The sequence below is a fragment of the Ascaphus truei genome, chromosome 9, assembly GCF_040206685.1.
Source record: "Ascaphus truei isolate aAscTru1 chromosome 9, aAscTru1.hap1, whole genome shotgun sequence".
Lineage (NCBI taxonomy): Eukaryota > Metazoa > Chordata > Amphibia > Anura > Ascaphidae > Ascaphus > Ascaphus truei.
Window position 1 is genome coordinate 19,676,636 of NC_134491.1, and position 16,877 is coordinate 19,693,512.

Genomic DNA, 16,877 nt, shown 5'->3' on the forward strand with positions numbered 1-16,877 from the left:
CCTTCAGTGATGAGCTCACATGAACATCTTGTATGATGCGTTGATCAGTGAGCTAATACATCACACAATATGCAATATAGCAGTAACTGTACTTGTAGTTTTCCGCAAAACAATATGGTAACCAAGCACATACTAAACACATTCATTAAATAGTGAGCTGTCTGAATTTGGATGTGCAGACGCGTACAGTAACCGCATACGAAATATTCCAGGCAAATGTTTTAAATGCATACCACCACCGCCGCCATTATTATTCTCTATGGATATTTTTTAATGTGATAAAGTCTAGCGAAAATAACAGCTTACATACCTGTTCGCGATAGAAAAATATAAATATATATATATATATATATATATAGAACAAAGAGCGCACGACCACTCATAGATAAACTTGTATGTAGAAAAATCTATTTACATGGAAAAGGGTAAGTATTGTACGTACATCAAGATAAAATTATAAACACAAATTTGACAAGGACTCAGCCTGCCAGTAATGTACAGTATCAGGGCGAAATCCACAGGTAGGCTGCGGCCATGTTCGGGGAGACGGCGCGGTTGCATGCACGCCTTAAGGCAATGATCGCAACCATGGTCTGCGCGTGCTACAGCACGAGGGGGTGCACGGTGCGCAAGGAATCCGTTACATTTGATTTCATGGCGCAACGGCCAGGTCACCTGAGCGGTTTGCTCAAAGAGGGCGAACCAGCTCTGTGATGTCACGGCCACCCCCCCAGACACGCCTACCCATTGCGTCTAGCCTGGCCACAAAACGCTCCTGCTAAAACACGGGTGACGTCACGGGCGCGAGCGGGCGGTCACCATGGATGCAGCCGTAGACAGCACTTGTACTCCGACCTTATATATATATATATATATATATATACTATATTTCTAAGTTTGTTATTCCGTTTGTTTGTTTGTATGTCCGAAGCATCGAAATCTCACAAACGGCACAACGTAGTACAACGAAAATTTTACTGGACACTCAGCTGCGAATTTGTAGGTCAACGCAACTATTTTGAGCTTCCAATATGACTTTCCTCCCAAATTATGGACATTCTAAGTTTCCATCGGGTGTCCTGCAAAAAGTGTCCTGCAGGAGCGGGGGGTGTGGCTACTAAGGGAGGGGGCGTGTTCTTGGCTGGATCGGGGCTGTGTGTGCGTCTCTGTGTGTGCGTCTCTGTGTGTGTGATGTGAGATGTGCAGGGAGATGTGCCAGCGGGGGGGGGAGGGGAGATGTGCCAGCGGGGGTGGGGGGGAGATGTGCCAGCGGGGTTGGGGGGGAGATGTGCCAGCGGGGGTGGGGGGGAGATGTGCCAGCTTGCGGGGGGATGGGGATGTGCCAGCTAGCAGGGGAGATGCACCAGCGGGGGGAGGGGGCGGGGAGATGTGCCGGCAGTGAGGGGAGATGCGGCAGCAGCGCTGGGAAATGTGCCGGCAGCTCCCCGGGCGAAGCTGGGTACAAAAGCTAGTATATATATACGTTATAAATGCCACGCACATGAGGGACTGAAATTGCAAGTGGTCCCTGCAGCTGATAAGACTAAATGGGAAGAAAAGTGCACAGTGTTTGTGAATATCTGTCTAACCACTGATTTATATGGTGTGTCTCCTGCTTACGGGAAAAGTGAGAGTCTATGACAAAGACTCAGTTTAGCGCACAGTTTTTTCCGCCTGCAGGTTTCTCACCATGAATGTCTGGTCTGTGAATGTCCTTATATGACAGCGGACAAAGTGCAGCCACTGCTTTATTAAATGCAAAGGTCACATTATCTGAATCTGGCATCCCACTGATCAAAGTCAGGAAATGAGTTACTGAACAGAAACTACAACACGGAAAATATAGCATATTTAATAATGCGGCTGATGTTCTGCTTCTTTTTTTTTTTTTTACAAAGCAGTGCCTAAAATGCCAGAGACAATGTATCCAAGATACCAGTGATTTATTGTTCACTCCATGACAAGACCATTTCTAGCTGTGATATCAGCCTCAGGGGACGTTTCATCACAAGCTGTCACTAGGCAGCAAGTTGTGGCGTCATTTCAGCGGGGGCTGAACGCTTCATGCAGCTACATCCTCTGATAACACAGCTTTGCCCTCGGAGGGGGGGATAGGGCTGACACGTCTGTGGGTATGTCTTTGTATTTCTGTTTGACGTACCCCCAGAATACACATTGATCTATTTTGCAGTGGAAGTGGCTACACACCATTCCCGTAATAGAACATATTTGTCTGATTAACCTGTTCCGAATATTTAAAATACAGGTAAACATTAGGAGAGGTCTTGATTACACTTTCCTGTACAATAATAAAAAAAAACAAAAAAAACACTTCAATCCTTTCCATTGTATTTCGTTTGAATAGCGTCTTTCAAAGTTTTGCTGGGTTTTGTGCCTTTGTATTGATGATCGGAGGATGATCAGAATGCCAAATGTTTGCGTTGGTGAACTCTGTGACATCCACTTAGCTCCAATTGGGCCTTCGTCATACCTGCATGAAGCCGCTTCGCCCGGGAGCAGAGTCGCCATGGTAACTGCTGCTTCTGAAACACTGAATGGAAAGTGCTGGCAAAAAGATGTTGGTTCTGGAATACTGATTCATTCCAGTGTCTGCAGACTGGCTGCATGTATATAAATGTCATAGAACTGATGGGTTTAAACGAAGTGTGGCTGCCTGCAACGAGCAGCCACTTTACCTTCGTGTTTCAACATTGTCCCTCATTCCCTCTAGATTGCAAGCTCTATGGAGCTGGGCGCTCATTACCTCTCTATCTGGTTGTGCATGTTCGTCCTCACTCGTATGTAACTGTGTGGGTTTTTTGTTGTAATACACAGTACTCTGTACCCCGTTGTACCGCGCTGTGGAATATGTTGGCACGTTACAAATAAAAGCTAATAATAATAATCTATCAAAGTCCTCTTACATGTAGATCAGATGAAAAGGGGCGAAGGAATCCCAGTAAAACATGCTGCTCCTTCCCTTGAACCATAATAAGCCATTATTATTATTATTATAATGATGCTTTGTAGACCAGGAGCAGTTGCTAATCTTGGAAGGAAAGTTCTTCTCCACGATGAGCGTTTGGATTCGGTTCTACCGATCCTATCTGAGAACTATATGCTGCTTATCATACAAACCTCAGTTGGATTTTTATTCACCATGGTAGTGATATTTTTGGTTCCATTGTTGGCTCGTGAGCGTGTCCGGATTACTTAAGGCAAAAATAATTGGATTTGACGATCTGAAGGTATGGTATTTTTTAATGACATATTCGACTTATTTATTTGGCCCAGTGAGGGAGCAGAAATTGGCATTACTTATATCAGGAGTGGCCAACTCCAGTCCTCGAGGGCCACCAACAGGTCAGGTTTTAAGAATACCCCTGCTTCAGCATAGGTGGCTCAATCAGTGGCTCAGTCGTTGACTGAGCCACCGATTGAGCCACCTGTGCTGAAGTGGGGATATCCTTAAAACCTGACCTGTTGCTGGCCCTGAAGGACTGGAGTTGGCCACCTCTGATGTAGTTTATTGGTGAAAACTGTCAGAGAATACAACGATTCATGTCAATCCCTGGACATTTCATCAGGTGCATTAAATAACTTAATTGGGATCTATTTACTAAAGTCTCCCGTGAGCAAAAGGGCTCAATTATACCAAATGCTGCAAGGCGGCAGCGCTCTTCTGTGACGTCACCCAGCGCTGCCGCCGAGCAGCATAGCGATTATACCAGGGAGCCGGTGGAGAGCAGGCAGGGAGGCGTGACCCTGAGAGGTCCGCCCTCATTGGCTGGAACCACTCAAGTAACGTGGCCGTCGCCAGCCAAGAACAAATCTGCAGATCGCGCCAGGAGACAGCCGCCCTGCAGCTCCACGCCGAGCGCACGCCACAGCAGGTATATGCGTTGCTATTGTTTTTTTTTTTTTACGTTTTTCAGGCGCACGGCGTGGCTACGCACAGCACCGCGCACGTTTTCCTGTATAGTCACGGCCAAAGTCGGGCAAGACCAATGCCCAAAACACAGCCATATTCGTCAAAGGGAAGGCTTCCCACTGACATCACAGAGTTTTTCCTTTGATACATTTGGCGCATTTCTTTTGCGCAGACTTTGCCCCAGTTCTGTAGACGGGAGATTTTAGTAAGCAGCCCTTGTTGTGTCCAGAATCAACATCCATTCCTTATAAGCCTGTTGCCAACAACAGCATCAAGCTACTCGTGGAGAGAGGGGAATAAAATAGCAGTGAGTACTTGGCAGAAGGAGACCAAATGCCATACAATTAAACGCCTCTTACATCATCCATTTAATGTGTCAATCTACTTCTATATGGAGAGACCAGATAACGTCATTTGTATACCTCTGTAGTGCGGACGCGTTAATTACTGGTGTGGTGGTCAGCCAATAATGAGAGCCAGCTACTTTGACTGTGGATTTGTTGCCACACTACCACAATTGTTTGGTATCGACGTGATGCTATGGGCACGACGAATGCTGCTTCCTCTTGTTTTACGCTGCAGAAGAATATAATGAATAAATGATTAGTGATGTGGGTAATAGGTGTGTTCTTTAGCGGTAACCTTATGGCATCTGATGCCAGTTTACCTGGTTTGAATCGCAGTGTCACTGCTTGAATGACTTGGGCAAGTTCACTTTGTCTCCCTGCGCCTGGGACCCTGATATTACACTAGTGCAGGGGTGGGCAACTCCGTTCCTCAAGGGCCACCAACAGGTCAGGTTTTTCAGGATATCCCTGCTTCATCACAGGTGATTCAATCAGTGGCTCATTCGAAGACTGAGCCACTGATTGAGTGACCTGTGCTGAAGCAGGGACTGATTCAGCCACCTGAGCTGAAGCTGGGACTGATTGAGCCACCTGTGCTGAAGCTGGGACTGATTGAGCCACCTGTGCTGAAACAGATATGTTCTGAAAACTTGGCCTGTTGGGGGCCCTTGAGGACTGGAGATGCCCGCCCCTGCACTAGTGTCTGATACATTATTTACACAGTGCTGATTACATTGCAACACTATAGCCCAGATGGTAAAGGACTGAATCCCAGGACTTCTATATAGTCACCTTTGTGCGGGTACCAGACGGACGCTTTGATCGGCGTGCTACTGGATAACTTTTACAGCCGCTCCTCTCACAAATGACTAGATAGAAGTCCTTGGATTCCACATGCAGTGTTTTGCTGATTAACAATTGAGTCTATCTTTTCCATGACGTATTGGACTTCAATAATCCTCATCAAAGGGGAAGTACTGTGTTTTCTACTTTTCTTCATATACACACGTAGGAATGGACCAGAAGAACGGGACAGCACCCATAAACGTTGATGTTGCCCCCCTTTTTTTTGTAAACAAATAAGAAATCTATTTTCCTTTTTTCTCCTTTTTGATTATATATATTGGGCTTTATTCTTCTTTTCCCCCCTTTTTGTGTGGGATTATTATTACTTTTTCACTGTTTGCTGTGTCTTTAGATTTTTCCATATGTGAGGTGTATCCATTTCTGTGTATTTACTTTTCGATCAAGTAAAAATTCTTTAATACCTCAAATAGAGAGTCGATATACGTTATCTTCAGAGTGCGGAGAACATCGCTGTATTTACTGCGGCCCAGATAAACCACACTTCGGTATTGACTTACGGAGGTGTTGACTTAAACTAATGTCTCTGTAAGAGATGTGTGTTGAGGTATGCAAATAGAGACCGTTTTAGGGTGAAATTAATACAAGGCTTTATTGCCTGTTCCTTTAAACACCGTAAACACAAAACATAAAAGAAAAACCTACTCCACTTTGGAGAAATAACTAAACCTTTACTCCAGCCCTATCTAATGGGTGGGTAGCTTGGCTGATTACCACCCCAAACATATATATATATATATATATATATATATATATATATATATATATATATATACACACAACAGTCCAACAAGAAAGTCTTCTATCTGTTTCTATTGTTGTTGCTGCTGTAGGGGAAGGGCTCTCTGTTCTCCTGGGTCAGCATCCTTGTGTGCTATGGCACTCTCTGTGTCCTGGTATAGAGGTCTTGTCCCCTTTTCTTGCTGTCAGCATATAGTCCTTCTGTGTGCATCAAGACATCATCTTTTCCTCATGTCAGCCCAGTTGTGGGCTAAGGAAATCTCTGGTCTATCCTTCTCCTTATGTCAGCATAATTGTGAGCTAAGGAATCTCTCTCCTGTTTCTCACATCAGGCTTTTCTAAAAGTCCTAATCAGTCAGTTGGAGTCTGGTTGATTGCCTGTGTGCAATTAACCAGCACACTGCTGGATTTAGAGGCGGTTTCTCCCAAACAGTAATAAGTCCCTGTTACAGTCTTGTTAAGTGCTAATGGGTATCTTCCAAAGTCACTAACGCAGTGTTAAGTGCTGTTTTCAGCCGCAACGAGCTCTTGTGTTATTATAGAAGAGCGCGGGACCTCTGCAAGCGCTGCGCCCCCCAACCCCTCCACCCCCCACCCCAGTTTGTACACCCAGGCGTTAGTTCATCCCAGGGGCGGGAGCTATTTTATTAGACTCGCAAGTGCTATCCCCTGAAACCAACCTTGAAACAACAGACACCTGTGCTCAAAAATGAGCCCATCTGACATGCCTGGGAGATATACTGATAGGATATGCAAAGTATATTTGAATTACTTCTATGAGCATATCTCCCAGATATCTCAGGGGTGCAAAATGGAGACAAAGAACAGCGCAAAACCGCATAGTGAAGTATATCAAAATTATAATTGGATTTGTATAAAAGGTGAGTGTTAGGCGTACATCAGGTTAAGAGAACAAACGCATTGAGTGCATATAGCACAACAGGTTACCACACTGCAGAATGTAACAGTCGTCACTGGCAATCACAGTTGGATCGACTCGTAAGAACAGCCTCACGTCCTCTGTGGAAGGTACTACTGGATCCCCATCCGTCCGGTGGTCTCGATCTCATCAAGGGAGTACTCCTCTCCGGGAAACCGGCATGCGTGCGTGCACACTGCAGGGTCGCGTCGCCGTCAGATGACGTCACAGTGCCAAAGATGAAAGTCTCTTCCGCACACGTGGTGTGTGGGTCAATCCAACAGGAACAGAGTCTCGATCTCGTTAAAGTGATATTAGCACAGCTAAGGTCGCAGGCTCAATGGTTCAGTCACCAAGAATAATGGGCTAAAAATCGTAATACTAGAAACGTATTATCCTACGCATTTCGTAGCTATCGCTACTTCATCAGGGTATATTTGGCAATGGCTATCGTCGGCATTAAATACACCCCCCACCTTCCGTATTAAACAGTCACTAAATGCATCAGCCAATCGAATTAAAATGGGCGGCGAGCCTAACTGGATGATGCTAGCTGTGCTAATATCACTTTAACGAGATCGAGACTCTGTTCCTGTTGGATTGACCCACACACCACGTGTGCGGAAGAGACTTTCATCTTTGGCACTGTGACGTCATCTGACGGCGACGCGACCCTGCAGTGTGTGCGCACGCATGCTGGTTTCCCGGAGAGGAGTACTCCCTTGATGAGATCGAGACCACCGGACGGATGGGGATCCAGTAGTACCTTCCACAGAGGACGTGAGGTTGATCTTACGAGTCGATCCAACTGTGATTGCCAGTGACCCCTGTTACATTCTGCAGTGTGGTAACCTGTTGTGCTATATGCACTCAATGCGTTTGTTCTCTTAACCTGATGTACGCCTAACACTCACCTTTTATACAAATCAAATGATAATTTTGATATCCTTCACTATGCGGTTTTGCGCTGGTTTTTGTCTCCATTCTGTTCTAGTGTTGTTGGAGTGCTGAGCCACCCTGACCCATTACAGCTGCAGCCGTTATATTGTTTGCACGGTCATTGTATGTATAATCACTTCAAGGTTGAGGGTATTATTGTTCCAATTCACTACTCACTGTTAGTAGATCAATATTGTATATTGGTTTAATTAGCTGCGCACTTTTTTTCCTTTCCTATCTCAGGGGTGCTCCTTTTTGAGCCAGGTGTCTCGACACATGTTTCTTTTCAAGGTTGGTTTGTGGGGATATATAGCACTTGGTCCTCTATTCTCCGGTCCCCCTTCCCGTCTCCTTTCCCATCCCCCCTCTCTCCCTCTCCACTCCCCCTCTCCATTCCCCATCTATTCCCCCTTTCCCCCTCTATTCCCCCTTCCCGTCTCCCTTCCCATCCCCCCTCTCTCCCTTTCCACTACCCCTCTCCATTCCCCATCTACTCCCCTCTCACCCTTTCCCCCTCTATTCACCCTTCCCATTCTCTCTCTCTCTCTCCCCTTCTCTATCTCTTCCCCCCCCCATTCTATCTCTCTTCGGCCCCGCTCACACAGCGCGCTACACGACCTGTGACAGACTCCTGGCGGCCAATGGTAGTGTTCAGTATTGAAACTACCATTGGCTGCAAAGCGACGCTGCTGCAGTCGTGGGTGTCTTATGAAACTGTGATCTCCGGCTGCAGCAGCGTGACGTCAGTTTCAGCAGCCAATCAATGTCCAGACGTTTACATTGATTGTCTGCTGAAATTGACCAGAAACTCGGCAGTGGGGACAAGGGATGGGGGGACCCCCCCCTCTCTCAGTGCGGACCCCCGCATGTCGGATCATTCCGTCTGTTGGGGATGATCACACATCGCCCAGCAGACGGAGGCGCGCACACGCGGACGCACGCAGCGTCGCGAACGCGGCCTTCCACTCCTCACTCTCCCCTTCTCTCTCCCCGTTCTCTCTCTTCCCCCCTTCTGTCTCCCCCCTTTGCTCTCTCCCCCTTCTCTCTCTTCCCCCCTTCTCTCCATCTCTCCCTCCTTCTCTCTCCCCCCCTTCTCTCTCTCTGTTCCACCCCTCTATCTCTCTCTGTCCCTCCCTCCCCCTTTATCTCTCTGTCCCTCCCTCCCCCTTTATCTCTCTGTCCCTCCCTCCCCCTTTATCTCTCTGTCCTCCAAAATCCATATCTCAGGGTCTGGAGTGAGCTAACACCATGCGTAACGCAAGGCAGTGCTAACTTAACATGCCGTTACGCCTCTTCTAATGAGATCAGTAATGGCCCGTTGTTTTGCATATAATTAGCTTTGGGGATTCGCGTTAACCTCGGGGAAAATAGCAGGTGTTACTGATATTGATAACATGATGTCATTACGAGTCCTGACGTCACGGAGCTGTGTGCATCGGGACCCATGTGACAGAATACACTACATATTGGAAAATTGTATTTTTTCATCATGTTATCATTCTCCATATTTTCTTTTATTTTGCCTGTATTAGCCCGTAGGAATGGCTGTGACAACTATGTGGCCCGTTGCATTTGTTGTGGGTTTTACACAACGCTGTATTTCTGCCCCACGTTTATTTTAGTGACTGTGAATTCTGCACACACCATTATTTCTGAAATGGTGTCACAGGATTAGAGAAAGGTGATAGAGCATTAAGCATGTAAATCCCTCAGAGCACACGTCTCTCGGGATGAGTTGTAAACTATCCCTAGTAACTCCTGATTCATAGCAACTGCACTTGGTATGATGGCAACTACTGGCATAGCTCATTAAGTCATTAAAATCTCCATTGCAAGGGGGTGGTGGGGGGTCAAATCCAGTCCTCAAGGGCCACCAACAGGTCAGGTTTTCAGGATACCCCTGCTTCAGCATAGGTGGCTCAATCAGTGGCTCAGTCAATGACTAAATAGCTCAAGGGTGGCCAACTTCAGTCAATGACTGAGCCACCTGGGCTGAAGCAGGGATATCCTGAAAACCTGACCTGTTGGTAGCCCTTGAGGACGGAAGTTGGCCACCCCGGCTCCAGTGTCCTTACCGCAAGCAGCCCATCTCTGGATAACTAGGGAATTGGTGTCATTACCAATTGGTGTCAGAAGCTCTGCCTCTGATCTTTCTGTTATCTGATGCTGTTGGACTTCTTTTCTCACCCCTCACTAATATGCTCCTCTTATCAAATACTAATTGCAGCATTACATTTTGTGCCTGCGCCCTGTCAGTCCCGCAGTAAGATTGCTTAGGCCAAAGTCAGGTTGTGATAGCATAGACATCTGTTATCTCTACACACAGAAGGCTGAAGTCCTGATATAACAATGTGTGTGATCGCTTTTGCCCTGCTAATGTCTATACAGCTCATATATCTGTGTGACAGTGTGTGTATTTGTGGGCGCTACACTGATTTGTTATACCAGGGGTTCACAACTCCAGTCCTCAAGACATCCCCCCCCCCCCCCAACCCCAGCAGGTCAGGTTTTCAGGATATCTCTGTTTCAGCACAGGTGGCCCAATCGAATAGAGCCTGCTTCAGCACAGCACTGATTGAGCCCCCTGTGCTGAAGCAGGGATCCTGAAAACCTGACCTGTTGGTGGCCTTTGAAGACTGGAGTTGCCCACCCCTGCACTAGTGTCTGATAAATTATTTGCCCAGTGCTGATTACATTGCAACACTATGGCCCAAATGCACAAAGCTACGGTATTGATTTACAGAGGTGTTAACTTAAGTTAATGTCTCATTAAGTGCTAACGGGTATCTTCAAAGATCACAGTTGCTAAAAAAAAAAAAAAAAAAAAGACTAACTTTTTTTTAAAGTTGAACTCATACATTCTTTCAGTTTATTAACAAAACGACAACATCGATTTTCTCGCCACATTAAACATGCCTAATTGTCTGATGTTACTGTAGAAGATGATCTATAAAAAGGACTGGCTGATAGAATGTTACAGCTAAACACAAGAGAATCGGGACCTATGCAACTTGGGATGCCCCAAATGAATGGGGACAAAAAAGTAGGACACAAAGAAAAGTATGGGTGCTACGGGCAAAAAGACCTAGTCAGGGTAACAACGTTAGAGACATCCCTGATGAAGGTGCTTGGCACTGTAACGTTGTCTGTTGTATGACTGTGCTCAGTCATTAAAATGAAACCTATTTGATTGCGTCTTCTGTTGGTGTGCACAGCTCCCTCTATGTCTGATAGAATATTATCTAATGTTAATGCCTTTTTTGGCACACATACGTTAGGCCTCGGTCCCAGAGCTCGTGGCTTTGTCCGCTACGGCGTGCGGGGTGCGAACAAGATAATGCTCTCTATGGGGCCGGCCCCAGTCACTACCTGCTTGCACCTGCAGAAAACGCGATGCGCGACCACATTTTGAGAAGTCAAGAAATTTGACTTCTGGCGCGGCGGCGGAGAGATGGCCACGTCACGGCGGTGGTTCAGCCAATGAGGGCGAACCAGCCGCGTGACGTCATGGCCGTGCCCCCGCCACGCCCCTCGCCAAAAATCTTGTCTTTGCTCCCCCTGCTCTTCCCTGGACGCACATCCCATCATGACCATAGGACCGCAGATCGCGGCTGAAACTGGTGCACGCGCCGCCTGGCGCTCCGACGCGCCGCCTGGCGCTCCGACGCGCGTGTGCACGCAGTGACTGGGGCCGTAGCCTAAAGGTCTCAGAGACACCTGTGCCAAGTCCTCATCTAAACCTAAAACTGACCAATGTTCGTGTCTGATACTCCAAATTAAATCAAACTCGAAACTATAACTAGTAACAAACTTGGGTCGGATGTTCTTGGTTCTTAACTTTTTTTGTTTGTATTCTTAGAGGGGAAAGTTGATCCAATTAAGTTTTCTCGCTCACTTAAATTGCTTTGTCATCTGCTACTTCTAGATCCTTCTCAAAATAACCTCGGTCCCTCAACCTGTGTACCAACATTAAATGCACTTAACAAAACTGGTTTCATTTTTTAAGCACTTAGATGCCTAAGCAACGAGTCTGAAGTTAGCAAGGGCAGAGAACTCGAGGTCCACATGAAGGCCCCACACGGGGCGCTGGTTGAGGGGCCAGATATCAGTAATGACAAGAATTCCTTGTAGCAAAATAAATGATACTTTATTGAAACTACACCATATTACATACTCAACATTTCAGTTAAATAGTGTTAGAACAGCTCAAATACAAACAGCAGACAAGCCCCAGTGTGTAAACGGATGTATCAGTAACCTTAAATGGGTGTATTTTCTCAAAACTGTTGATTTTCTAGTGTCTTTGGTGATCTTGGATGAAGTACTGATGGTTTCACTACTTGTGATGTTAACAATGATTTGGGAAATTGCATTGTCTATATGGTTGCCCTTTTTATGTGGTTTATGGATATAGATGGCAGAACACAAAAACATAGAACTGAGCCATTTATTAGGAATATACATATGTTCACAGAGTCCAATATCTGCTTCTTCTTATGAAAAGTCAAATAGAGGAATAGTACTGATACTTTCTATCCATTATCCTTTGCATATAGGGTCCCAGCTATGTACCAAGTTTAAACGGATGGAGGCACAAACTCTCCATGACGGGTGCTTCAAGCACCTGTTGTGGTGCGAAACGCAGAGGAGAGTTTGTAGCTCTCTTTAATCCATGTACAATAAAATATATATTTTTTGTACTGACTGGGATCTTATCTCCTTGAGCAGTGTGCTGCCTCCACTCGTTTCTACTTGGCATCTTCCCTTTCGGGGGCAGATCACGCTGTGGCGATCCCTTCTCAGTGGATGTGGACTGAGACTCAAAGTGAATCAAACTTGTTTTTATGTGGTGGGTGTCTTGCTGAAACATAAATATTGTTAACCTATTTGTGGTTGTAACAGTGAGGATTTGGCCAGAATTCATACCGCTGCACCTCACTGGTCATTACCAAAGAAGAACCCATCAAGTACACCACATCAGATATGAATTATTCATTCCACCCACTACCAAAGGGGAGCGGGGAGCCACCTTACTCATTTTATTTATGGGAATATCCTCAGCCCACTATTTTCCGTTGTACTCTTGGGCACCCATACAAAAACGTTACTCCCAGCTACGTACCATAGAAGATACAACCTAAACATTGCAAATACCGGTCTGTACAATGGACATTGCTAAGACCAAGTCAAATGCTACTGAGTAGAATAAACAACAGTCTGAGCTTAGGAAATACAGAGCCAGCAATACACTCAAAGCTTATCTCTTTAATTTTTTGGAGCTTATCCCCTTGAGGTTGCTCATTGAGTCTGCACTGTGAAGCTGGGAGCAGGTTGCATGTGTCAAGTGCATGTATGAGACAAGATACCTGAAGCTAAGCACAGTGTCTTGTTCAAGGCATTCAACGGGCTTGTAGAACCAGAAGAAACATGTTCCTTTGTTTGTAAAACTGCTGGGTCTAAAAGAATCCCCATCCAATCCACACATTACATTACAGAGACAAGCAGCTAAGCCCCATCACCTTCATTGTACTCCACATATACTGTAGTTAAAAACACAACGAAATATGGGCTCACCAGTGTGCTCTCTCTTTAGCATGCCCAACACATGTCTTGGTTTTAGTCATTTGTTTTTTCCTTTATATTTTAAGAGTTTCCCCTTTTCTATCTGTTACTTGAGGCTCTATAACTGACTCATTGTCCTCCTTATTTCCAGGCCATGGCAGGCAGGTGCCTCCAGCAGGAGAAGATGCCCTGCCCAGCAGCCAATCACATCACCTTTTGAGCAGCAAGGACAGTGATTGGTTTCTTCAAAGTTAATCACAAATATAGACCAACATATGTCATCGTATTTTCACATCACTCAGAAGTATGGTTTAGAAGGAAGAAGTAAATGACATAATTCCAAGATTTGGACAATGCACGTGTAACATACACCTTTAAAGTGCTGGTGCTCAGTAGATACATTGTTAAAGGACAATTCATGTTGTCAGAAATAGCCGATACCGGCTAGTGTTTCTAGAGATGTCTGAGATATTGGCAAGGGTTTGTCGAACACGTTGTAACAATGTTAAACAGACTTTCCATTAATGTTTATTTTATGGTCATAGAATAACATGGCTTTCTAGATCAATGTTTTTCAACCAGGGTTCCTAGGAACTCTTGGGTTCCCCGGGCGTCCCTAAAGGGTCTCCTGTCATTTTCAGGTCATTTTAAAAGTGTACCAAATACAGAAGAATTTCAATGCATCTGATCTCAGACACACTATTAGAGAGGTTTGGGGTTCCTTACAATGTATCTGATTTCAGACACACTATTAGAGAGGGTTGGGGTTCCTTACAATGCATCTGATCTCAGACACGCTGTTAGAGAGGTTTGGGGTTACTTACAATACATCTGATCTCAGGCGCGCTATTAGAGAGGGTTGGGGTTCCTTACAATGCATCTGATCTCAGACGCGCTATTAGAGAGGGTTGCTGTTCCTTACAATGCATCTGATCTCAGACACGCTGTTAGAGAGGTTTGGGGTTACTTACAATGCATCTGATCTCAGACACGCTATTAGAGAGGGTTGGGGTTCCTTACAATGCATCTGATCTCAGACGCACTATTAGAGAGGGTTGGGGTTCCTTACAATGCATCTGATCTCAGACACGCTATTAGAGAGGGTTGGGATTCCTTACAATGCATCTGATCTCAGACACGCTATTAGAGGGGGTTGGGGTTCCTTACAATGCATCTGATCTCAGACACACTATTAGAGAGGGTCGGGGTTCCTTACAATGCATCTGATCTCAGACGCGCTATTAGAGAGGGTTGGGGTTCCTTACAATGCATCTGATCTCAGACGCGCTATTAGAGAGGGTTGGGGTTCCTTACAATGCATCTGATCTCAGACGCGCTATTACAGAGGGTTGGGGTTCCTTTCAATGCATCTGATCTCAGACGCGCTATTAGAGAGGGTTGGGGTTCCTTATAATGTAGCTGATCTCAGGCGCGCTATTAGAGAGGGTTGGGGGTTCCTTACAATGTAGCTGATCTCAGGAGCGCTATTAGAGAGGGTTGGGCTTCCTTACAATGCAGCTGATCTCAGACGCGCTATTATAGAGGGTTGGGGTTCCTTACAATGCAGCTGATCTCAGACGCGCTATTAGAGAGGGTTGGGGTTCCTTACAATGCATCTGATCTCAGACGCGCTATTAGAGAGGGTTGGGGTTCCTTACAATGCATCTGATCTCAGACACGCTATTAGAGAGGGTTGGGGTTCCTTACAATGCAGCTGATCTCGCCCTCTCTCCGCGGATGAATCCTTGCATGGATTTTTAACAATTGTTGATTGTGGAATACGCAGATCAGATTCTTCAAAAATTCATCCAGATTGTATCCAATCACGGATTATTCTGCACAGATTTAATAGTGCCCAAGCCGCAGACAGCTTTCCATGGGGGGAGGACGGATTGGGTCTAAGAAAAGCATGCAGTTCCGGGAAATGGACCTGAACAATACCCGACCGTCTCGTCCTACGTCTATAGAATAAACCCTGTCATGTTTCCATGGTGGGACAAATGATCTGGTGGGTGTTTAACACATTTAATATCCTTTGGTGACAGCAAGAGCTACGAGTAACTCATTTTCTCTTTTATTCTGTGCTTGTAAAGTCATTTTGAAGCCAATCGCAGATAAACAGAAGAAGCAAATAAGCATCAAATCAGTGGACCCAGAGGAAAAGGAAGCATTCATTTTCACAATATACAAATAAGTGAAATTGACCATTACACAAAGTTGTTTCTTTTGCTTTATTTTTTTCTTCCTACGTGGGACTGCTCTTTGTAACGTGTCCTTGGAGAAAAAGATGCTCCGAGGAGTGGAATAAAAAAATGTAAAAAAAAAAAAAAATGAATTGCTTTAAAATGTAAACAATTCAAATTTACACATGAATACCACAACGGGTGTGCAGACAATTGAAAGGAAAAAATAATGCTAGCTGCGTTCACAGACGCCATCATGTGTAACAATGTGTGACGTAAATTAGCTGCCATGTAGAAAGAGCCCATGCCCCATGTAAGGCGGTTTTATTAGGAATATATCAAATAAAAATAGCACATTCACATGTCTCACACAGGTCTGCAACCCCGCCTTTCCCTATTATCTCTTTCCATTCAATTCTTCCACTGCAGTCAGGGATTCTGGGTAATAACATGCAAATGAACACAGTGTCACCTTTTGCTTCTTATCCATTTTAAGATGGGACCCCTATAAGCTTCTGCCTGCTATATTAGGAATATAAGTACGTTTCTTAGAATCGTCCAAAGTAAATCAGTCTGATAATTTGTGATGGAGAGGCTAGAGAAATATGAATGGTCTACGTTTTCCTTATTCTCATTTCCATTATTTTGATTATGGGTGTGTTTAGGAAGCAACAGTTCCGATCTAGATTGCAGTGGCATTGGTTTTATATTTCTGACCTTATCCAAACATTGAAATGAAAATGTTCAAATCAGTGGCCTGTATGTACTGAGAAGATGGATCAGCAACAAGTTGTTAGATCAAGCCTTTAGGAGTTACTTTTACCAGCATTTCATTATCCATTTGTGTGTCCCATTTTAAGCCTGTTTTCCTTTCAAACTCTTATAGAACCGCTGGGTGATGATTCTAAAACAGTTTTTACTTATCTGCAGGCTTTAATATCTATAGCCTTTGATTTCGTTTACCAACACTTTCATGGTATATCATACTGATTCTGGGATGTACAGAATACGCAGGTTGAAACGTTACTAACAGATGTACCAGGAATACGTAGAATGGCCACAGTTTTCCACTTACACCATTTTGATTAGTACATGTTTTTAAGTCCACTAAAATGCTGGATCTCATACAGATTATCAATAAAAACCCCACGCTCCCCTGGATATATGTAAATAGCATCACACAACCTGTTATTTAAATGAGATGTTTGCACACAACATAAACTATGAAGAATTGTCATGTCAATCCTTTCTGACCTTAGAGAAAATAAAGTATATAACACATGTTCTGTGGCTGTGGTTCATATTTTGGATGTTTGTTTAGATAATGTAATAACAAGGGAGGGAGAGGGAAGAGGGAGTATGATGCCTCATATTGGACCAACAAATAGTTG

General features: G+C 44.9%; 1 long non-coding RNA gene across 1 annotated transcript in view; it reads left to right on the plus strand.

Annotated features, from left to right (window-relative positions):
* The window catches only part of LOC142502498 (uncharacterized), a 35,338-nt gene extending 21,504 nt beyond the window's left edge, over positions 1-13,834 (plus strand). The window contains exon 3 of the long non-coding RNA XR_012803778.1: positions 13,455-13,834. This is a non-coding gene — a long non-coding RNA (uncharacterized LOC142502498). The remainder of the gene's footprint in view (positions 1-13,454) is intronic.
* Positions 13,835-16,877: the final 3,043 nt, after the last annotated feature.